This window comes from Aegilops tauschii, chromosome 7 (genome assembly GCF_002575655.3).
Source record: "Aegilops tauschii subsp. strangulata cultivar AL8/78 chromosome 7, Aet v6.0, whole genome shotgun sequence".
NCBI lineage: Eukaryota > Viridiplantae > Streptophyta > Magnoliopsida > Poales > Poaceae > Aegilops > Aegilops tauschii.
The window spans coordinates 651,688,676-651,714,012 of record NC_053041.3 but is presented as its reverse complement, the minus strand read 5'-3'; the positions used below and the strand labels follow the sequence as shown (position 1 = coordinate 651,714,012).

The 25,337-nt window shown below is 40.5% G+C and overlaps 3 pseudogenes; all 3 read right to left on the bottom strand.

Moving 5' to 3' along the window:
- Window positions 1–7,845: 7,845 nt before the first annotated feature.
- LOC109782976 (NAC domain-containing protein 92-like) lies at window positions 7,846–9,524 on the bottom strand (annotated as a pseudogene).
- Window positions 9,525–11,457: 1,933 nt separating this feature from the next.
- Window positions 11,458–15,319, bottom strand: LOC109782975 (NAC domain-containing protein 87-like; annotated as a pseudogene).
- Window positions 15,320–16,714: 1,395 nt separating this feature from the next.
- LOC109782974 (NAC domain-containing protein 87-like) lies at window positions 16,715–18,861 on the bottom strand (annotated as a pseudogene).
- Between the last annotated feature and the right edge of the window lie 6,476 nt (window positions 18,862–25,337).

Genomic DNA, 25,337 nt, shown 5'->3' with positions numbered 1-25,337 from the left:
GAAGGAGAGTGGAAGGGTTCTCGCAAGGAAAGAAACAGCAATGGCTGGTCGGATCCATCTAAAGAGGAAATAAATTACACAAGTATCAAAAAATTAAAATAATTGTTACAAAGCAGAAATTAAATTCAGCGCAACACTCAAGTATTTTTCAATGATATACATTACAACATATAACAAATAATTCAATAATATTATCAAATATGCAAAATAAGCAATGAAAAATTATTTAAGTATAAAATTTTAATATAAAATATGTATATATCAAAAGGAGCGGGACAATAGGGGAAAATTAAATTGTGAATCGAAATAAAATTTAGATTGTTGTACACCCAAAATTGAAATACTGACTCCGTCATTAAAGTCAATGATTTTTAAACTACTTGTATGGGAGAAACTAGACGGATGAAGTAATTAGGGATTAAATGAGCTATGTTGTAGTGCATGGCTGCAAGCCTAGTGCAGACGTGCATCTGGCTGTCATCATGGGGGGCATCGACGAGGATCTCCGCGAAGAAGAACCTTACCTCGTGGTGCCCAGATTCCGGTCTGAAGTTGACGTGGAAACAGAGGCGGACATCGCCGGTGGCATCCACCCAGCGGTAGGAGAAGGCGTGGTTGTTCACCGGATCCAAATCCTTGAGAACAACACCCTGCGGATGGATGTAGGACGTACGTAGTTAAGATCAGTCATGGACGGAACTAGTTGAGGACGTGCGTGTACAAATGTGCACCCCTGATTTCTTTTCAAAAACAAGTATATAGGTACATCGTTAAACCGTATGGTTTAAAAAGTCTTTTGTTATATTTGTACATTATTTATCTCTCACATATGGTTTATTAAATATATTGTTAAATTTGCACACGGGTGCTCCAAAAACAAGTATATTATACTCTAGAATTTTCTATAGATATATTTTCTTAATCATATAATAGAAGCACTATTATAATATTTGTGAAACCATATGTTTACAGATATCTAATATATTTATGTATAAACTACATAAATTACACAAGTATCAAAAAAATTAGAAAAAATTCTTACAAAAAAATATTTAAATTCGGCACAACACTTAATTATTTTTCAATGATATACATTAAAACATATAACAAATAATTAAATAATATTGTCAAATATGCCAAATAAGTAATTCTAAACTAGTGCAGACGTGCATCTGGCTATTATCGTGGTATATGTAGTACTCCTCCCTGATCTGCTACAAGTGGTTCTTCGCCCTCCAGTCCGTGTACCGGTTGACAAACAGCCTCCACAGGTCATCGCTATAGTCGCCTCCAGCCACCATTATCTTTCTCGCCGATAACACTGTAAGTGGCTCTAAGAACATTGGATGCACATGCGCAGTCCGCTATATTTGTTGAACAACCAGTCTATACTACTGATATTTATGATACAAGAAATTGGGATAATCTTTGATAATAAAGCAAGACATATCTTAGTTGAGAATGGAAGAGGTCAAAAAAAATGGAATACAATGTAGACAATGCAGGAAGATATTTATCATATCTCACTATCATAGGAAATTAAGCAAGGGAGAGAAACATGATAGAAAATGGCTTGTTTATTCACATGATGCTGACAAACTTTTTTTGCTTTTTCCGAAAGATCTTCAACTCTAGCATTAGTAGGAGTCAGAATTCCTTAGCACGTATAGTGGATTAAGATATTGGACGCATATAAGTAAGAAGTTTAAAGAACATGATAATATCATCTATATATATATCATATATACATATGTTCTTATTGTGATGTCTATATTAAGGCCCCAAGTTTTAGTCTCGCCCCGGGCCCCCAAAATCTCAGGACCGGCCCTGTGCATTAAGCTTGCATTTGCGCAGGCAGCACACGTCTTAGCCCGCCCATTCTACAAGCGCTTGAAGAATATTGTTCTACGAGCGCTTTGGAACTAGTACAACATAGACACATCCTAACTGCATTGATTACAGATAAAAATGCACTCATTTTCTGGTACTGTTTTTGAGACAATTTTTCAACCATTTGTTGGGGCAAGGCTTGTGATACACCATTGAAAAATTATAGATTAGACGAAACTTTTTCATATAGAACAGCTTTTGAAATTCCTTACAGTTTAGGAGTCGTTTTGAAAACCATGCAGCACCCGTCGAGCGGCAGCGACCGTATTTTCTTGAAAATTTTCAAACCAGTCGTTGGAACGATGCTCTCTAACTTTTTCATGTAGAGCACGCTCTCTAACTTTGAGCAATTTCAAATGTACCAAAATACGAACACTGTTATGTGTACTTGAAGAGCATCATTACGATGACTGGCAACCTGAAGCGGGCAGAGGACTAGGCGCATAAGGGCGCGGACACTGCCAATGCACAACTTGCACAAGCAGTCGGCTGACCCATCATAATTATCACTTGAGAAGAAGCAGACGGGCAGAGCCCACATTTTAGTTAGCCCAAGACGTCAAGAAGGTTTTTGTTCCCCAGACTAATGCCTCCAAGACAGCCCAGGTCGGTACTGACCTACATGAAAAATAGGAACTTGCCAGTCATTGTAATGATGCCCTTAAACGCAAAAGGATAATTCTATTCATTTCCTCTCGGGTTTGATTGCCCAAAGAGGAATAAGGGAGCACGTTCTTTTCATAAATGCTACCCTAATAAAAAAATTGATAGGGAATGGGCCCTCAAGTATATATGCCGTCAACATGTTGATTGATACACACCATGAATAATTATTTCTATTACCATATTATCAGAAGTAAGTTAATTATACAACCACTTATACATTGATTGTGTTTGAATATTCAACATAGTTGTAACTTCGTGCTTTTCATAATTTGTAGGAAAACTTGGATCTTGATTGTCATTGTTCCAAAGCGCAAGAAAGTCTACTACCTAGATTATCTCCTTTCACAAAATAAGATCCTCTGGATCTGTCATATATCCAGAAACTCTCTGATATGTATTGAATTCATTGATGATAAAATTTGTATTCATATATGTTTCCAAAATTGAGTATGGAAAAAGTCATCTTGATCTGTAGTGCATTTTCCTCATACTTTCGTTGTGGAGGGAACCTTGACGATAAGATCCAACCTCTGGTGCATAATTCCATTTTTCCGGTAAGATACTGAAATCCGTTATGGTCAAAAATTATATCCCAAAGTTCACAAATACTCCCTCCACTTCTTTTTTACTTCACATATAAGATTTGTCTGAAGTCAAACTCCGTAATGTTTGACCATGTTTATAGAAAAAAAACATTCACAATACCAAATCAATATTACTATATCCATTATGGAATTAATTTTTGTATTTATAACTTTAATATTGTAGATGGTGGTATTTCTTAAATATAAATTTGATCAAAGTTTACGAAGTTTGACTTCAGACAAATCTCATATGCGGAGTAAAAAGAAACGGGGGAAGTACCTTGTCTTATGTTAGTCATGTGTTCGACTTGCTAAATAAACACATTCCTCGATGTATATGTCTCAAAAAGAAAAAAATAAACAGATCAAGTTGTTCCTAATAGGCACGTACTGTGAAGAAATGTTGTACACAAAATTCTAGTGTTCTCAGCAGTAAGAAGGGACCAATATTTATGGATTCTATGTTTGCAATCAAATGAATTCCTTATGCTGATTTGGTATGCGTCTAGATTCTGACAACCCATTAGAAATAGGTTTGTATCTTAATTACTTTATTTTAGGGGCCATTCGGAGGCCATCCGCTCCGCGCCTCCACTCCCGGAGCGGACGGAGCTGCGGCTAGAAAATTCAGAGCGGCCGAAACGATACTCCCCAGCTCCGCGTATTTTGAGGAGATGGTGGATCCCCGAACGGGCCCTTAGTCTACACGTACGACATGGTCTTCAAAACATGCAGCTCTTTAAAGCGATGAGCTCTGCCCGGTGATGGCACCTCAGTTGCTAAAGATCAAGGGATTTATCGGCACAACTCTTTGAAGATATTCCAAATTTTAGCAAGCCTTTTGAAAAAAGGTATGTTTTCAATTAGTATTTGACTTGTTTTCTGCTAAATATATCTGCATAGATGTATTGTTTCCATGTGATATGAGAGGTCTACGCTCTTTCGTAGATTATGATTTTTCAATTATTTTATTTTAGTCACTGTTGCATATATGTAGATCTGTAAAATTGAGCTAGATAGAATGCAGTATTTTGCATACTATTGGTCGATATTGTGATGAATGTGCTTGTTGTGGACAATACTTATTGAAATTCATATTCTCAGGAATTTGCTTTTGCAGGGCCAATTCAAATCTTGTTACTTTCAAGCCCACTGGTTTTGTACAACGCACATGGTTCTTGAAATTGAGCATGTGCAATGCAAAGCAACAGACATTATCGAGAATGAAACAGTGTGCGGTGTACAAGAAAAGCACGCGAAGAGAATAGAACCGTGGGTGATACACTAATCATCGCACATGCTACGAAACCACTATATTCGTGTGTGACGAACCCCGCATTCCAATTGTTTTAAGTCGTGTACGATAGCAACTCTCATCCCACATGTGAGCTTCAAACCTACGGTGTCCGGTGCCAAATGTAATCCCACTCGTAAATTTGACATGACCAAGCATCTGATTTCTTTTCCTAACAAAAAGCTCATTTTGTTCGGCGCTACTCAATACCCATTTATACAAGCAATTAAATAGAAAACTGAAAGAAAAAAATGAAGCTTGTCCACAGAGAAGTGAATCTCAATGCATATCCAACAACTAAGCATGGCTGACTATAATATCTGGTACACACGTGTTGCATGAAAAATTAATGCCTACGGCTCAACCAGTACTCCCTCCGTTTCAGTTTACAAGTCCTGCGCATATACCTAGGTTGCCAATTTTATCACCCTAATATAAACTATATAACATAAATATTATACCGTTTGAAAATAGAACATCTGAAGTTTATATTAGTATATTTTTTGTAATATATGACTTGTATTAGGTTGGTCAAATTAACGACCTAGAGATACGCGCACGCCCTATAAACTGAGAGAGAGGTAGTACAAAATAAATTCTCACACAACGTTTTCTATGACCACCCTCACACACGTGTTGCATACTTGCATGATAAATTAATGCATACGAACATGCATCGCATAGTCTGTTGTAAACAAGAATATTTTCCTTGTCATGAGAGACACCTTCATCGCCCAAACCCCACCTATATACATATAAATAAAAATAACATCAGCCAATAGGTTTTTTGTTGTGGTGCATTTGAGAATAAATAAATAAATGGAATATGTCCTAAACTTGGACTGGAACTAACCAACGCTTTCTTGTCCCTCCAAGGAAACTATGCATGTAGGCACAGTGCTCCAAGGAAACTAACATAACGGTCTTCATCAAGGTATAGCTCTGCAAAGAAGAGCTCCTCTTTAGAGTTGTGCACGGTGCTTTTCGCTAGGAAGTTTAACGATCGTGCCGCCGCTAGTGATTGCTTTGATGATCTCATACTTGATCTACATATGCTTAAGCAAAAACAACCAGAAATTAGTTTCCAGTTAAACATCTAAACTGAAGAGATGAGAGGTACACACATTTGTGGTATTACCACCCACCTTGTTCATGTCTCGGGCATTGTACTGGTCAAGCACAACGGTCGCATAATCATTAGCTAGTTGTTCGTCGGTGTAATAGTCGCAATCATCATCATCCTGGTATATATCACCCTTGTCCAAAAAGTCAATCTTTTCTAGTTCTTCATCGATCTCAAACTGGCTCAGACGGGGTGATAGGTAGGGACGGGGTCCTTGCCGGCCATGGCGGGTAGGGACGTGCCCAGTAGTGGGCGAGTGCCAATTCAGTCCTGCATCCATGGAGTCCTAGATTAATTGGAAAAGAATATATGTGTTTAGGAGAGAATGGTGTTTTGGCTCTCGACCTCCATGGAGGCCGATTTTTTTTGAGAAATTCAAAATTTGAAAATTTCGGTTTAAAAAAATGAAAAAAGTTGTACAAGTAAACAAGGATGTGAGGCTTATGTGTGTAAAATTTCATGATGAAATAAGTTGAGATGTGACATGTACAAAAAAGATAAATTCATGGTCTGGGAGGATGAATAGAGTCATGTGTTAGAAAGCCTCAAATTTTTTTTTGCACAGGTCTAATTTCAATGTATTTCGTCCTGAAAATTTACACACTTGTGCACTATGCTTCCATCTATCTATGTATTTTTCTTCAGATTTTTAGGAAATGTAAAAAATATGAAATTTGAAGAATTTTGAATTTTGCATTTGGAGGGCTCCATGGAGCTCGGCCTCCAAAAGCAATTTTGGTGTTTAGGAGTCTATATTGTTGTTTGGTGGATGTATAATATTATATACATAGTGAAATAAACCAAAATTGTAGGTTTTATTAATTTACTCCATCCATGGAGCCGGTTAATGGGCTGGCCCAGCGTTTATTCCAATCCACAATGGGGGACTAACAATGTTTTTCTTTTTTTATATTTTTTTTCAAAATACTAATTGCATGTATTTAGAAAAATATTAAGTTACTCCCTACGATCCATATCAGTTGTCGCTGAATCAGATGTATATAGATTATTCGTCGCACAATAAAAATATGTTCGTGCAGTATAACAAAAATCTTAGCTCAACTTTCAGAAAATGCTTGTACCATACAGAAAAAATGTACGTGTCATTTAAAAATATTCACACATTTCACAAATGTAAGTGCCATTTTTGAAAAATGTTCTACAATATAAAAAATGTTTGCATAATTGTTTTGAAAAATGTTCCTTACAACTCCATTAATTGTACATTACATTTTCTAAAATGTTCACAGGTTTCGAAGTTATGTTTGTGTCATTCAAAAAAAATGTTTATACAATACAAGGAAATGTTTTGATATTTAAAAATAATGACATCGAAACATGTATTACCACCCACCTTGATCTTGTCTCGGGTGTTGCAATGGTCGCACAACGGTTGCATAACCATTAGCTAGTTGTTCGTCGGTGTAATAGTTGCAATCATGGTCATCCTGGTATATAACACCCCTGTCCGAAAAAGTCAACCTTTTCTAATTCTTTATCGATCCTATATATACTACTTTATCATTTTAGATATGTTAATATACTATATATATAAGATAATTCAAAGTGGGTTAGATGAAAATTTTGCAAGTTTGCCCATGGTTTTTATTATATTCGTGAAATATGTACATATTTGTACGTAAAAAGAGCATACTTAAAATATGATACATACTATGTAAAAAGTAGTATACATAGTATCTAAACATTATTATATACTACATGTGTGTGTGTGTGTGTGTGTGAAAAAACGGCACATCAAAACATGTATTTAGAAGAAAACAAATGTTGATCATGTATTGGAAAAATGTTAGACGTGCACAAAAAACGTCACATGCTGCATGTATCAAACTGATGGTGTAGAACATGTTGCTTCCTTGGACATTACCACAAAAGTTCGCCCTCAATTAGTGTGGAATAAAATTACTAGCACACATTTAGAAGTGTAAGTAATAGTTTATTAGCACACATTTCAAAGTCTAAATAAGTGTTTATGTCGTGCATGGAACTCCCTCTAGGTCGGTGCACACCCAAATTCATTTCCAAATAGTATGCACCCATGTGATCAAATTCACATTAATACATTTAATGGTATAATTATAATTGACCAAAATAGTTTATTCTATATGGGTTTAAAAGATGCATGATGTACACCTGCTAGTATTTTACAACACACGCATATGTAACTAGATGAACCCTGGGGGTAGTGCAAGAGAGGAATATATAGACACAATTGAAAAAGTAGTAGAAGGGAGGAATGCCAAGCCATGTCATGCACGCAAACTCTCTCAAGGTCACACTGAGATGTAAAACACGATGAAAACAAATATACTGGTTGGCATATATCGACCTACTGTCTGATGGATGATTAATTTATGCATGCACACACAAACATATGTTGTCTTGGGTTATCTGATCATCAATACTTCTAAATGTCATCCATACCCAAGTTCATTGATGAGATGTCGCCAACTGCCGTTGCGGCAGCGTCCCCTGGGAAGTTGTTCGTCGGCCCGGTCACAACGTCCTCCTGAGACACTATCGACGATGGCCCATTCACAGGCTCAGGCCCGACCATGAATCCTTGATCTCAACCCATATGAATCATCATCTGCTGATGTTATTGTTGTCGCTAATGTCGGCGTTGGGGTGGCCATCATTTGGTGGTGGTGGTATCTGAAGTTGTCATTCATCATAGGAAGCGCCAAACTAACCATCATCGATGAGCTAGACCCAACGTCGTGTAGCTAGTACCAAGAAACTCCGGGAAACAGTGGTGGATGCACCAACGTTGACGACATGTCATAGTCCACGAGAGGAGGCAATGTATCTAAGTCGACAAAGCCTTCTAATGGTCTGCTCCTATGGAGATTGGCATGTCATATGACGGCATCACCACCTTCTGTAGTCCGGTGCTCTTATGAAAGATCCTGCAAACCACCCACTATCCCTACAAACATACATAAATTAAATAAGTGCAAATCAACTATGATCAGTAGCACGCCCCCGGCGTGACGTTGTTGTCCCAGATGCAAATCACTTTGTCATAAATTGCTAATATTCGGCACGTATCTTGCATTACTTGGGTATATACACTCCTGTACAAGTGCGCATCCCAAGAATTGGGGACACAGTGACTCCGCTAGGCCTTGAGTCTTGGCCTCGGTCAACCTTTCCATCCTTTAGAACATTTAGGACTCATGAAACTCCATGACCTATTAGTAAGAACATTATTATTGAATTCTCTCTTTTGACCCATACGTTCAGGGAACCTACTCAAAGGAGGCCACTATGTCTTGGTGGCTTTACCTCCCCTCACGCATCGGTTGAACCTTGTAATTGTTGCCATGTATTGGCTACATTGAGTAATATTTAGGTGGCGATTCTCCCCCCTGATTGTTCAAAATAAGTAGCTAACTAGCTACCGGCATGTAGATGATTCATGAGTACTACTATACTATCAATTTATTTTATACCTTGGAAGCCGCGTTGGTGGTGGTGACAGTGCAGATGGCGGTGGACTGGTTCGATGTCAGTTGCTTGGTGCTCTTGAGCCTATACTCATGCATGATCCAGTTGGTCTTCTCCTGCCTAGGCCCCGCCCCTTATGGAGGACATGTGTCTTCCTCATGCCAATGAGCGTGAGGATGGGTGGAAGATCTCCTTGTCCTTTCCGTCGGCCTTCCAATTGTCAACATCTGTCGCCCGGTCCTTTCGTATCCCGCTGGGGTACTTGCGATCCTGTCGGCAGTAATAGTACCACTCCTTCTCCCCCATCTTTGCCTTACTCCGGTAGCTCCCATACCTCGTACTTGTTGAGGTTCACATCCTCAATTGCCATGGCGGCAAAGCTTTCAGCGAGCACCTTGGGGACCACATAGAAGTTGATGATCTCCTCATCTGTCGGGTGGAACCTCAACCCCGCTGGAGGCTCCAACTGTTGCTACTGAACTTGAAGGAAGTTTGCCATGTGAAGGCTTTCTGTGCAATGGATCCATGGGTGAGGGCAATATTGGACGCAAGGATAAAGAAGTATATAACTATGGAAGGAATTTAATGAGCTAAATGTGTGTAGGGCTCTTGCAAGAGAAGCCTCAACATTTCCAAGCCTTTTTTATAGTTTTGTATCTAGTGGCACTGGCTATGGATGGATAGATAGATATCTTCCTCTTTACAACTGTGTGTTGTTTGCTGTCTGAGAGGGGCCATACCCTTGTGGTGACAAGTATCAAGGCTTCTCGAGCCTATCCAACCATGATAGGCCTGGCCGGCCCAGCAGTCATTCGCAGGCTGACGCTTTAATGATGTCGCAAACTTTTCTATTTTATTTATATTTTATTTAAAAATACTAATTGCATGTATTTACAAAAAATATTAAGGTACTCCCTCCGATCCATATTAGTTGTCGTTGAATCAAATGTATATAGCGTGTTCATCGCACATTAAAAATATGTTCATGCAATGTAACCAAAATGTTGGCTCAACATTTAGAAAATGCTTGTACCATACAAAAAAGGGTCTTTTACATCTGTGTCCCTAACTGAAACCCACTACTCATATTTGCCCCTAATTTTTGGTAACGCACAAGAGGAGGGGAAGCGACCATCACCAATGGTCAAAATATTTGTGAGGGAGAGTCCACCATATACTGTCAAAATATGAGAGAGGAAGAATCCCGACTGTTATCGTGGGGGTCGCTTCTTCTTCATTCAAAGGTGCTAGGCATTTTGATGTAATGCACTTTCGAATGAACATAGGAGCGACCATCACCGACAGTCGCAAATGTCAGAGAGGAGGAATCCCGACTGTTGTCGTGGGGGTCGGTTCTCCTTTGTTCCTGTGTGCTAGACATTTTGGTGTAATGCACTCGGGGACGAAGGGAGGAGCGACCATCACCAACAGGTGAATATATCAAAGGGAGTGACCACCATGTACACCACGCGAGATGAGAGTTTTCAACGAAAGACTCGACATATCGACAGTCAACCCATGATGAATAATTATGATCTGTGTGTTGAGTTCCTGTTATTTGCGATGGATTTGTAATCTTTGACTTATGAACACATGAAATGTCTGACGACGATAGGATCCCTGAGTGCGACTACTGCGAAGACGTACGGGGTATGTGCGATAGGATGCCTCATCTGCAAAATAGTAGGTGCTTCACCATTGTGCTGAAGGAGACATTCGACGTTTTTATGGTATGTAACGACGATAAGTATTTTTCCATAATTAAGCATGACTTGCGATTTTTGGTTTCAATGTGTAATTTCTATTTTTTACAATTCAAATAGTCATCTCATGTCATGCAAGACCGTATGTCCTGTAAAAGCTGGGTTTCGAAGATAGGGAGAGAACACAGACCGAGAGAGCTCACCTTAGGACAAAGCATGGTTTCACTTTTCTGGATGAGCTATTTAATGCACCAAATAGCTCACATTTTGGTTGCTCAACTTGGAGAGGACTTTGCAAGGCCTGTGAATGTAAGGAGGATATGAAAATAACCTTCGATATTTGGCCCAAAGATGAAATTGGTATATCGACATTTGGGTGGATGTGGACACGCTTCCAACTCTACCTCTTTGTGAATTTTTCAAATAAATTTGTTAAGTAATTTATATTTTTTATTTAAAAAATCATTGATGGCTTATTTCCATTGACAGCTTATTTTCATTCTTCAAAAAATATGCGGAAGATAGAAGACAAAACCTACTATGTCGATAGCTCTGAACTAACTTAGGACGAGAAAGGTCATCCCATACATGCAAACTCTCTCAAGGTCACACTGAAAAGTAAATCCTGACGCAAAAAAATGTTGGTTGGCATATACCGTCTGACCGTCTACTGAATGATTAACTTATGCATGCATACACACATATATGTTGTCTTGGGATATCTTTTCATCAGTACTGCCAAATTTCATCCATACCCAAGTTCACTGACGAGGTGTCACCAACTGCTGTTGTAGCGGCTTTCCCCGGAAAGTTGTTCCTCAGCCCGATCACGGCGTACTCATGTGACACCATCGACGACGGCCCACTCCCATGCTCAACTCTGGCCATGAACCCCTGATCCGCACCCATATGAATCATCATCTGTTGATGTTGTTATTGGCTCTGGTAGAGCGACAACAGCGGCGTTGGGGCGGCCATCATGAGGTGGCGGTGGTTCCCAAAGTAGTGGCCATTCATCAAAGTAAGCGCCAAACTAACCATCATCAATGAGCCAGCCCCAACGTCGTGCAACTAGTACTAAGAAGCTATAGGAAACAGTGGTGGATGCGCCACCGTTGACAAAATGTCATAGTCCATGAGAGGCGTCAATGTATCTAAGTCAACGAAGCCCTACTGATCTTTTGCTCCCATGGACATTGGCATGGCATATGACGGCATCTGCACCTTATTTAGTACAGTGCTCTTATGGAAGATCCTGCAAACCACCCACTGTCCGTACAAACGTACATAAATTAAATAAGCTCAATTCAACTATGATCAGTAGCCAGATTAGGGTGTGACGTTGTCCCAGATGCCAATCACTTTGTCATAAGCTGCTCACATTCGGCATATATCTTATATTACTTGGGTATTTAGGCACCCCCGTACAAGTGCCCATCTCAAGAATTGGGGCACAGTGACTCCACTAGGCCTCGAGTCTTGGCCTTGGTCAACCTTTCCATCCTATAGACATTTAGGACTCATGAAACTCCACGACCTACTAGTAAGAACTTTATTTCTTGATTTCTCTCTCTTGACCCATACATTCAGGAAACCTAATCAACAGGAGGCCACTATGTCATGGTGGCTTTACCTCCCCTCACGCATCGGTGCAACCTACTCAAAAGGAAGCCGCTATGTCATGGTGAGGCCGCTATGTCGGCAGTAAAAGTACCACTCCTTCTCCCCCATCTTCGACTTCTCCAGTAGCTCCCATGCCTCGTACTTGTTGAGGTTCACATCCTCAATCGCCACGGCGGCAAAGTTTTCATCGAGCACCTTGGGGACCTCTTAGAAGTTCATGATCTCGTCATCCGTCGGGTGGAACCAAAGCCCTGGTGGTAGCTCCGACTGTTGCTGCTGAACTTGAAGGTAGTTTGCCATAGTGGAGGCTTTCTGTGTAATGGATCGTAAGGTGATGGAAATATTGGAGCAACCATAAAGATCCATATAACTATGGAAGGAATTTAATGAGATAGGGATATCCATGGAAGCACTTTAATAGGAGTAAATGTCTGTACTGGCAGGGCTTTTGCAAGAGAAGCTTCAGCATTTCCCAGCCTATTTAAAAATTTGTATCTAGTCGCACTGGCTATGGATGGATAGATAGACATTTTCCTCATTACAAATGTGTTGTTTGTCGTGTTAGAGGGGCGATGTCCTTGTGCTGACATGTAGCAAGGTTTCTCAAGCCTATCCAAGCCTTGACATGCCAGGCCGGCCCAGTAGTTATTCGTGGGCTGACGCTTTGATGAGGTCACAAACATTTTTCTTTTGTTTATTTTTTATTTTTTCAAAATACTAAATGCATGTATTTTAGTAAATATTAAGTTACTCCTTCGATCCATATCAGTTGTCACTGAACCAGATGTATGTAGAGTGTTCATCGCACATTAAAAATATGTTCAGCCAGTCAAACAAAAATGTTGGCTCCACTTTTTGAAAATGCTTGTACCATAGAATAAAATGTATGTATCATTTAAAAATATTATATGTTTCACAAATGTAAGTGCCATTTTTGAGAAATGCTCTCCAATATAAAAAAATGTTTGCATAATTGTTTTGAAAAATGTTTGGTAACACTCAATAAAGTGTACATTATATTTTCTAAAATGTTCACGTGTTTCAAAGTTATGTTCGTGTCATTCAAAAAATGTTTATACAATACAAGGAAATGGTATCATATTTAGAAATAATATATGTATCATTAGATCAAATTTTTGAAAGTTTATTTGAAAAATGTTTTACACATATTCAAAAAGTACTAAGAAACATGTATTTGAAAAAATGTTAGCTTTGTATTTAAAAATGTTAAACGTGTATAACAGTGTTTACATTACACGAAACATGTACATAGTGTGTGAAAAGAAGTAGACAACAAAACACGTATTTAGAAGAAAACAAATGTTAATCATGTATTGGAAAAATGTTAGACTTGCATAAGAAATGTCACCTGTTGCATGCTGCATCTGTTAAACAGGCCTCGATTCCAACATTGGGCTCGGTCAACCTTTCAATCCTTTAGAACATTTAGGACTCATGAAACTCCACGACCTACTAGTAAGAACATTATTGTTGTCCCGGATGCCAATCACTTTGTGATAAACGGCTCACATTCGGCACATATCTTGCATAACTTGGGTATTTAGGCACCACTGTACAAGTTCCCATCTCAGCAATTGGGGACATGGTGACTCCGCTACGCCTCGACTCAAACATTTGGCCTCGGTCAAAATTTCCATCCTTTAGAACATTTAGGACTCATGAAACTCCAGGACCTACTAGTAAGAACATTCTTGTTGATTTCTCTCTCTTGACCCATTCGTTCAGTTAACCTACTCAAAAGGAGGCCACTATGTTATGGTGACTTTACCTCCCCTCACGCATCTGTGCAACCTTGTAATTGTTGCCATTTATTGGCTACTTTGAGTAATATTCAGGTGGGGATAGCCCCTAATTGTTCAAAATAAGTAGCTGACTAGCTACTAGCATGTTGATGATTCATGAGTACTACAATAATACCACTTCATTATATACCTTGTGAGCCGCGTTGGTGGTGGTGACAGTGGATGTGGTGGTGGCGGGTTGGATGTCTGTTGCTTGTTGCTCTCAAGCCTATACTCATGCATGATCCAGTTGGTCTTCTCCCCTCTAGGCGCCCGACACTTGTAGAAGAAAGGTGTCTTCTTGATGCCGATGAGCATGAGAGGTGGGTGGAAGATCTCCTTGTCCTTTACGGTGGCCTTCCAATAGCCGACATCCATCACTCGGTTCATTTGTATCCCGATGGGGTACTTGTGATCCTTTCGGCAGTAAAAGTACTACTCCTTCTCCCCCATATACACCTTCTCTGGTAGCTCCCATGGCTCGTACTTGTTGAATTTCACATCCTCAATCGCCATAGCGGCAAAGTTTGCATTTGCACCTCGGAGACCACACATCCTAAACCCCGGTGGTAGCTCCAACTGTTGCTGCTGAACTTGAAGGTAGTTTGCCATGGTGGAGGCTTTTTGTGCAATGGATCCTGGGGTAGGGATGAAAATGGAGTGGAAACTTTCCGTTTTTCCGGAGGAAAAATGGAAATGGAGAGGAAATGTGAAAACGGAAACGGAAATTTGCAAAATGAAAGTGAAAATGGAATTTGTTATGCGGAAACGGAAACAAAAATGGAACGGTGTTTTCCAGTGGAACGGGCATGGAAACGGAGCTTTCCATTTCCGTGAATATGGAATTTCCGTTTTTACTATAGACCTATGGTTGTTTTGTAGCTCAACCACCAAACAACACAAAATGGCACAATTAGTAGAATGGATCTGAGGCCCAACTTCTACTACCACACAAAAACTCACCTTGACCCTATACGCAATTGTCCAGTACTACTATAACACTACACTAAGTTGCTAACATAATGATATTATTTTGTAGCCATGTTAACAACTCATTAAATTTGTTTATTTTTGTGGGTATTTCTCTATGATTAAAGGGGGTTTTTAATTTCCGGTCAACGCCCACTTTTGTTTTCGTGTTCGCCTTGTATTCGCTCCGTGTCCATTTCCGGTAGTATCTGTTTCCGTATTCATTTCTGGGGTTTCTGTATTTGTTTCCGCTTCTGCAAAAAAATATGGAAACAAATGTGGTAGCACACAGTTCCGTCCATTTTCGCTCCGAAATATTGGACGCAACCATAAAGATGTATATAACCATGGAAGTAATTTAATGAGCTAGGAATATCCATCAAGGCGCTTAAATAGGAGTAAATGTGTGTACTGGTAGGGCTCTTGCAAGAGAAGCCTCAACATTTCCAAGCCTTTTTTTAATTTTGCATCTAGTGGCACTGGCTATGGGTGGATAGATTAGATATCTTCGTCTTTACAACTGTGTGTTGTTTGTCGTGTTAGAGTGGCCATGCCCTTGTGGTGACAAGTAGCAAGGTTTCTCGAGCTTATCCAAGCCATGACATGCCAGGCCGGCCCAGCAGTCATTCGCAGGCTTACGCTTTGATGACTTCACAGACGATTTTCTTTTGTTTATATTTTATTTTTTCAAAATAAAAATTGCATGTATTTAAAAAAATATTAAGTTACTTCCTCCGATCCATATCAGTTGTCGCTGAATCATATGTATATAGAGTGTTCAGCACACATTACAAATATGGTCATGCAGTGTAACAAAAATGTTGGCTCAACTTTTAGAAAAAAGTTGTACCATGCAAAAAAATGCATTTAAAAATATTCACACATTTCACAAATGTAACTGCCATTTCTAAAAAACGTTCTAGAATATAAAAAATGTATGCATAAATTTTTCAAAAATGTTTCGAACCACTCAATAAATTTTACATTATATTTTCTAAAATGTTCACGCGTTTCAAAGTTATGTTTGTGTTATTTTAAAAAAAATTATACAATACAAGGAAATGTTTTCATATTTAAAAATAATATTAGTATCATTAGACAAAGTGTTTCGAAGTACATTTGAAAAATGTTTACACTTATTCAAAAAATACTCAAAACATGTTTTTGAAAAAATGTTAATGTATTTAAAAATGTTTAGATTATACAAAACATGTAGATAATGTGTGAAAAAAGTAGACATCAAAACATGTACTTAGAAGAAAACAAATGTCAATCATGTATTGGAAAAAATTTAGACGTGCATAAAAAATTTCACATGCTGCATGATGCATGTGTCAAACTCATGGTGTAGAGCATGTTGCTCCCTTGGACATCGCCACAAAAGTTCTCCCTGGATTAGATGTGGAATAAAATTACTAACACACATTTAAAAGTGTAAGTAATAGTTTATTGGCACACATTTCAAAGTGTAAATAAGTGTGTATGTCGTGGATGGAACTCCCTCTAGGTCGGTGCATGCCCAAAATTCATTTCCAAATACTATGCACACATGTGATCAAATTCACACTAAAATAATTAATGGAAAATTATAATTACAAAAATAGTTTATTCTACATGGGTTTAAAAGATGCATGATGTACACCTGGCAGTATTTTACAACACATGCATATGTAGCTAGTTGAACCCCGGTGGCGGTGGGTAGTGCATATAAAAGCTAATACACATACACTCAATTGAAAAACTAGTAGTGTTGGGTTATCTGATCATCAGTACTGCCAAATATCTTCCATACCCAAGTTCACTGACGAGGTCTCGCCAACTACTGTTGTCGCAGCGTTCCCAGGGAAGTGGTTCCTCAGCCCGGCCACGGCGTCCTCTTGTGACACCATCGACGACGGCACACTCCCAGGCTTAGCCCCGACCATGAATCCCTGATTTGCACCCATATGAATCATCATCTGCTGATGTTGTTGTTGGCGCTGCTAGAGCGATAACGACAGCATTGGGGTGACCATCATCTGGTGGTGTTGGTTCCCAAAGTAGTGGCCATTCATCATAGGAAGCGCCAAACTAACTATCACCGATGAGCATGCCTCAACGTCATGCAACTGGTACGAAGCTCCAGGAAACAGCGGTGGATGGGCCAATGTTGACCACATGTCATAGTTCATGAGAGGAGGCAATGTATCAAAGTTGACGAAGCCCTGCTGATGTTCTGCTCCCATGGACATTGGCATGGCATATAACGGCATCACCACCTTCTTTAGTCCGGTGCTCTTATGGAAGATCCTGCAAACCACCCACTGTCCCTACAAACATACATAAATTAAATAAGTGCAAATCAACTATGATCAGTAGCACACCCCGGGTGTGACGCTGTTGTCCTAGATGACAATCATACTTTGTCATAAACGGCTCACATTCCGCAAATATATTGCATAACTTGGGTATTTAGGCACCCATGTACAAGTGCCCATCTCACGAATTGGGGACACAGAGACTCCGCTAGGCCTCGATTCCAACATTGGGCTCGGCCAACCTTTCGATCCTTTAGAACATTTAGGACTCATGAAACTCCATGACCTACTAGTAAGAACATTATTGTTGATTCTTCTCTTTTGACCTATACATTCTGGGAACATACTCAAAAGGAGGACACTTTGTCATGGTGGCTTTACCTCCACTCACGCATCGACGCAACCTTGTAATTGTTCCCATGTATTGGCTACTTTGAGTAATATTCAGGTGGGGACCCCCCTCTTGTTCAAAATAAGTAGCTAACTACTACTGGCATGTTGATGATTCGTGAGTACAACTATACTATCAATTTATTATATACCTTGGAAGCCGCGTTGGTGGTGGTGAAACTGGAGATGGCGATGGATGGGTTGTATGTCAGTTGCTTGTTGCTCTCGAGACTATACTCATGCATGATCAGGTTAGTCTTCTCCCCCCTAGACGCCCGGCCCATGAAGAGGACAATTGTCTTCTTCATGCCGATGAGCGTGAGCGATGGGTGGAAGATCTCCTTGTCCTTTCCGGTGGCCTTCCAATAGCCAACTTTCGTCGCCCGGTTGGTTCGTATCCTGGTGGGGTACTTTCGGTCCTTTCGACAGTAAAAGTACCAGTCCTTCTCCCCATATTCGCCTTCTCTGGTAGCTCCCATGGCTCGTACTTGTTGAGGTGCACATCCTGAATCACCACGGCGGCAAAGTTTTCATCCAGTACCTTGGGGACCACATAGAAGTTGATGATCTCTTCATCCGTCCGGTGGAACTTAAACCCCGGTGGTAGCTCCAACTGTTGCTGCTAAACTTAAAGGTAGTTTGCCATGGCGGCGACTTTCTGTGCAACGGATCCTGGGGTGATGGAAATATTGGACGCAACCATAAAGATGTATATACTATGGAAGGAATTTAATGAACTAGGGATATCCATGGAGACGCTTAAATAGGTGTAAATGTGTGTACTGGCAGGGCTCTTACAAGAGAAGCCTCAACATTTGCCAGCCTTTTTTTCAATTTTCTATCTAGTGGCACTGGCTATGGATGGATAGATAGATATCTTCCTCTTTAGAACTGTGTGTTGTTTGTCATGTTAGAGGGGCCATGCCCTTGTGGTGACAAGTAGCAAGGTTTCTCGAGCCAATCCAAGCAATGACATGCCAAGCCGGCTCAGCAGCCATTTGCATAGTGATGCTTTTATGATGTCACAAACTTTTTTGTTTATATTTTATTTAAAAAATATTAATTGCATAAATTTTAAAAAATAAGTTACTCCCTCCGGTCCATATCAGTTGTTGCTGAATCAGATGTATAAAGAGTGTTCATCAAACATTAAAAATATGTTAATGTTGTGTAACAAAAATGTTGGCTTAACTTTTAGAAAATGCTTGGACCATACAGAAAAAATGTATGTGTCACTTCAAAATATTCACACGTTTAACAAATGTAAGTGCCATTTTTGAAAATGTTCTGCGATATAAAAAGGTGATTTGCCATGGTGGAGGCTTTTGGTGCAATGGATTATGGGGTGACGAAAATATTGGACGCAACCATAAAGATGTATATAACTATGGAAGGAATTTATTGAGCTAGGGGTATCCATGGAGACGCTTAGATAGGAGTAAATGTGTGTACTGGCAAGGCCCTTGCAAGAGAAGCCTCAACATTTCCAGACCTTTGTTTAATTTTGTATCTTGTGGCACTGGCTATGGATAGATAGATAGATAGATAGATAGATAGATAGATAGATAGATAGATATATAGATAGATAGATATCTTCCCCATCTTTACAACTGTGCATTGTTTGTCATGTTCGAGGAGCCACATACTTGTGGTGGCAAGTAGCAAGGTTTCTCAAACCTATCCAAGCCATGACATGTCAGCTTGCATACGTGGTATTCCTGTTACCCCTACTGGTGCCATATGCATGCTTCTCTTGTTGGTGTTTGCCTTTGTGATGCAAAGCAAACAAACACTCACATTTGTGGTACCGGCTGGTTGCGCATATATAGCATTGCCCGCTGTTTTCTGTGATGCTTGATATAGATGTATCTACCTGCAAATACTGTATAGCCCCTACCATTTGTTTACACAAAAACTGTGTGACTTTGTGGAAGTCTCTGGCCCCTAGATTGACTGGTACACCCAGCCATAGTTTTCTTAATTGCTAATCCGCCATGCCGTGGTGCCTGTGGGTGTCAGCCACAACTAGGTTCGCATTGCTCCTGCAGGCGTGCTAAAAACCATGGCCTTTGTTTTGGATCAGCTGTTACCACTTGGAGAGGGGAAGGGCACTAGCTGCGGCTGAATTCCCGCATGCATACATGGGACCGGTACGGTTCACGCTCTACGCATGTCACTGGCATTTTTCTAGAGATAATCATCTGGTGCATGTCTTTTATCAACTTTTCACACTCAAATGTGTGCCACGCATCACAGCTTGCTCGCCTTTTATAGAAAACCTGGCGCAGGATCTATGGATATATCCAGCACTCAACGTGTACATGATTATGTGCTTATCAACTAGATGCTTGGCCATATCTCAACCTTGCATGCATCTCCTTGTGCCCAGGCCATTTTTAAAGTATTTTATACTAGTTAAATGCCAATGCATTGTCAAGAAACAACGAAAAAATATAGAGCAACTTATCAAACAATTGTTGTGATGTAAAAGCGTGTGTCAAAGATGACGATATGAACTTCGGGGTCTATAAAATTTATTGCAGCCAGCGGATCTCAAAGGAAGTTCATAAGCACATATTTCGGGGTGACTGATTATCACGCTAGCAGGTTCTATATGTTTAATTCCAGTGAGCTTGCGGCCATGGTTTTGAATTTAATTTCCCATAAACAAGCCTCCTCGTATGTGCGCCTAATTTTGACCATCAGGTTTATCATGACAATATAAGACGTGTCACATCAGTATTTTTCTAACTCGAATTTTTTGTTCTCAAGAAATGGTAATTTCTTTGTAGTTGGTGAAATTGTTTTTTCAACTTTAAGCTAGAAACGTGTGACAACCTACTTTCGCATCTCTAAATCTGAAATTGCACATAAAATTTACGGTATGCAACCAATGGAGTGACCACCAGAGAAACTTATAAACTCGTGTTACTTAATCCTACATACCTAGGAGAATTATTGCCATTTTCTAATTTATCTTAACATGCAGCCTATCCACATCATCAAATATGCCACCCCATCAACTATTTTATTTTTTCCTATTTTTTCCTTTCCACTAAGATAGTCATTCTGTTACCAACCGTAACAGTCGAATGATAGCATGCCCTTCCTCGTCCGAAATTGTTTCCACATCGACCTTCTAAAATATACGACGCACTAGCCCAGCGAGCACATTAGTGAGGTCCTTGATATTTGCGATCAGGTGGGTGGTGGGTGCATTAAAAAATCAACCATTGCTGCTTCTGAGCCCAGTATGACGCAAAGCCCTGGAGAATCAGTTCTCAGTGAGAATCCACAACGTACTCTAGATTGCCGAATCTGACGATCCGACCTAGAACGACGTTCTTGATCTGGCCCAGGTGGCCAACCGAGTTGACAATGAAGTTGTCGGTGCCGAAGATGAACATATGATCCACCCAAAGGTCGCACTGGATTATGTTGGAGATCCCATCAAACCTCGGTGTTCAGTTCTCGGGAATGATTCTCGCGTATGCCTCAATAGGGTGCCTCAAAGAGGTGATTAGGACGAAGGGGAAACAAGGAGGCGAGTTTACCTTGGTTCGGCACCTCTTGGTGGAGGTAAACTCCTACTCACTGGTTGCGATAGGGGTGTTCAAAGTACAAGTATAGAACCAAGGGATTGTAGATGATCTATCGACTAGCCTGGCCCTGGTCTTATATAACATACCTGAGGTCCTAGAGTTACACAACCTAATCGGTTCCATCGGCGGAGGAGGATAGTCCTCCACGGCCCCATCTTCCTTGATTTGGACGACAAGGATTCTGGAGTCTTCTCATCGAACCCTATGGCCGCCGATCATGGTGCAGGATGGAACCGACCAAGGGGGTACTCGGGCCGGCCTACCAGGCTGGCAACCAACATGGTGAGGCACCCTTGGGCAATATAACACTATCAAGTAACATGAATGTGACACCTTATTTTGCCTTCAATTAGCTCAACACAGTCTTTCTGGCTTTCTTCACCGAACGAAATTCCACCCCGTGCTGCATTATCCTTAGTAGATGTGGTAATGCTGGAACTTATTTGGACTCACGTCACGAAGCACATTGTCTGAGTAACTAATTATGGACACGTGTATATTTTTCCTCGAGGGTTCTTCAACATGTACACTTTCTTCTGGTACTTGCAGGTGATTGCTGTAAGTTGTAATGATATGTAAAACAATATCATAATCAAAATACTTCTTCTTCTCATGTGTTGCGGTGCAATTCTTGTGGTACATGAGGTCATGGCAGGCTGTTGGTTCCATCCTCCGGGCAAGGAGGCTGCAACAGCGGTTAACACATAACAATATAATTTTGGTTGCGGTTTTTGTTATTAGTGACGATTGATGAAGTATATCTTGATGTTATTCCTACTTATTTTCTTAGAAATGGCCATATCTATTTCCTAAAATCAAACAAAAATACTAACGCCCACACGTGTGGCACTTATCAACTTGAACCACACGTGTTGGATACCATTAAATTCTGGGCGCACGAATCTTGACGCATATAACATGACACGTCAGAATTTTCGTGTGGGCGAACTCGTCGACCCACCAAACGGCACCGCGTTCGGGCGGACGCGTCGACCCACCGAACGGGCGACCGATTTGTTTCCTCTTCCTCCCTCTTATCCACTAGCTCTCTCCTCTCCCCCTCCCCCATCGTCTCCCCTCCCCATTTCTGCATCTCCATCAAATCCACCGACGACGAACTGCGCGACGACACACGCTTCCCCCGGCGACTCCCCCCGGTGCGGTGTTGGCGATTGGCGGCGGAGGCTCGGAGGGGGCTGAGAGCTATAGGAGGGTGGAGATGAAATGTTCGTCGGGGCCAAGCACCGTCTCCTCCGCCGCCGCGCGCGTCCGAGGGTCGAGCTCACCTCCGATGTGCCGCTCTCGCTGCGCCGCGACCGCGCAGGTGAGGGGGGTGGGCCCGCCTCCCTATTACGCCCCGCCCTCAGTACATGCCGGTACTGGTCGGCGACGCGGGAGGAGCTGGTCGATGGGGGACGTCGTCAAAGTCGACTGCCCTGCGGTCATGGTGGCCAACAGCGACGACCCCGCGGAACCGCCTCTGCCTCCCCCGCCGGTCCGATGCCGAGCTCGGCAGCAGCAGCGAAGCTACTGTGGTTTGGGCTGAATGATTCAGCGTGGGATGACGGCGACGACCGGAACCCCAGCTCGAGCGCGCCCACCACGGCTACGTACTGCACCAGGCCCCAGCGGTTGCTGCCTTCCTTGCAGGTAGCAATTCGCCTAACCCCTTTCCGTCAATTCATTGGAGGAGAGGCACAACACTCCTGCAATGGCTAGATAGGAGTAGATGACAACTTTTTACTGTGTTTTTTGGTCATGGCAATCTTCACAGTACTTTGTGTAGCTAGTGATGGCAGTTTTCATTTTTTTAGTAACACTTATGTCATCATTTTTTCATCAAACGAGGTGTTCAGGATGCATTAGAACTGCCATTTTAACTTGCTGTAAAAGTTGCCATGTGATTTCAGTTCACAACGCAAGACAAGAAAAAGATCCCATGTGGTTTATTTTCTAATTGCCATGCCTATATGTCAGAAACTGCCATCACCTACTTATTTATCTCTTCAGAAATGGAAGTTTCATGTGATGATAGTGCTTCCATAACAGTTTTGTGCTTGCATAATCAGAAATGATTTTCGCTGTGCATCTGATGATAGTGCTTGCATAACAGTTTTGTTTCATCTTTTAGTTCATTCTTCTCAATTTTGCCATGCAATGTCCCAGCGATATGCACAACCAATAATTGGTGTGAGTAGTTGCCATGGCAACATTATGGATTACTTGCCATGGCAATTTTTCCTATAGTAGTTGTCGTGCGCGGTTTTTTTTTTTGCTACGAATAGGTGTGATGGCAATTTGTTCTATAATAGTTGCCATGGCAACATTCTGCATTAGTTTGCCATGGCAATTTTTTGTACTAGTTGCCATGGGCAAAATTTCCATGAGTAGTTGCCATGGCAAATCTTTTCTGTAGTATTTGCCATGGGCAGAATCCCTAGAAGTAGTTGCCATAGCAAATTTTATTTGGGACATTGGCACACTATTTTACCATGGCAGAAATGGTTAGTCATTTTTTTAACAATGGCAAAAATAATAATTTACAAACCTTGGCAAATCTACTTAAATGCAATGCAATAGATTTGCCATACTACATGACACTTTTTTCCCTTGGAACATGGCAATTTTTTTACGAAGCATGGAAAATTTTAGTTAAATGGATTTTTTAGTACAAAATTGTCATAGCGCATGCAATTCATTTGCCATACTACATGGCAATTTTCTTCCCTCCACCATGGCAAGTTTATTTTACATGGCAAATTTTCCACCGTAACCATGGCAATTCTATTTTGTAAAATATGGCAAAAAGTTTTGCCATACTACATGGCAATCTTTTGCCCTATATCATGGCAAGTTTATTTTCTAAGAACCATGGCAAATTTAGTTAATTGGAATAGATTTGCCATACCACATGGCATTATTTCTTTGGCCACGGCAATTGTTTTTTTACAAACCATGTGAAATTCAGTTAAATGGATCATGGCAGATTTAATAAAGTGGAATCGGTTTGCCATACTGTATGGCACTTTTTCCCCATTGAACATGGCAATTCAATTTCTTGCGAAGCATGGCAAATTTAGTTAAATAGATCAGGGCAGATTTTGTAAAATGGAATAGATTTGCCATACTACATGGCACTTTTTTCCCATTTAACATGGCAATTCAATTTTTTACGAAGCATGGCAAATTTAGTTAAATGGATTTTTTATTGAGTACAAAATTGTCATAGCGCACACAATTCGTTTGCATGGCAATCCCCCCCCCCCCCCCCCCCCCGCCCCAACTATATCAAGTTTATTTTACGAACCATGGCAAAAGTAGTTAGTTGAAATAGAATTTGCCATACTACATGGCAATTCCCCCCCTAACCATATAAGTTCTATTATATGAAGTTTGGCAAATTTAGTAAAATGGAATAGATTTGCCATACTACATGGCAATTTCTTCCCCTCTACCATGGAAAATTTAGTTAGTTGGAATAGATTTGCCATACGACATGGCATTTTCCCCCTGGCCATGGCAATTCTACATTTTTGCAAAGCATGTACAATTTAATAAAGTGGAATAGATTTGCCATGCTTTATGGCATTTTTCCCCAAACCATGGCAATTGTTTTTCGCAAACCATGTGAAATTTAGTTAAATGGATCATGGTAAATATTGTTGCATTATTTTTGTCATGGATATTATGTGTCCAACAAACACCATAGTGCATGCAATATATTTGCCATGTCAATCTTTTACTTCTTTTTTTTCCATGGGAAACTTAATTTTTTTATTGCCATAGCAAATTTTACATTCAACTCCGTGGCAATTTTATTTTCCACATACACGGCAATTTTTACCTCCCTCGATTACGACAAATGTACATTTATGTAGCATGGCAAGTTTACTTTTATTTTGACATGTCAAAAAAAATCATGCACA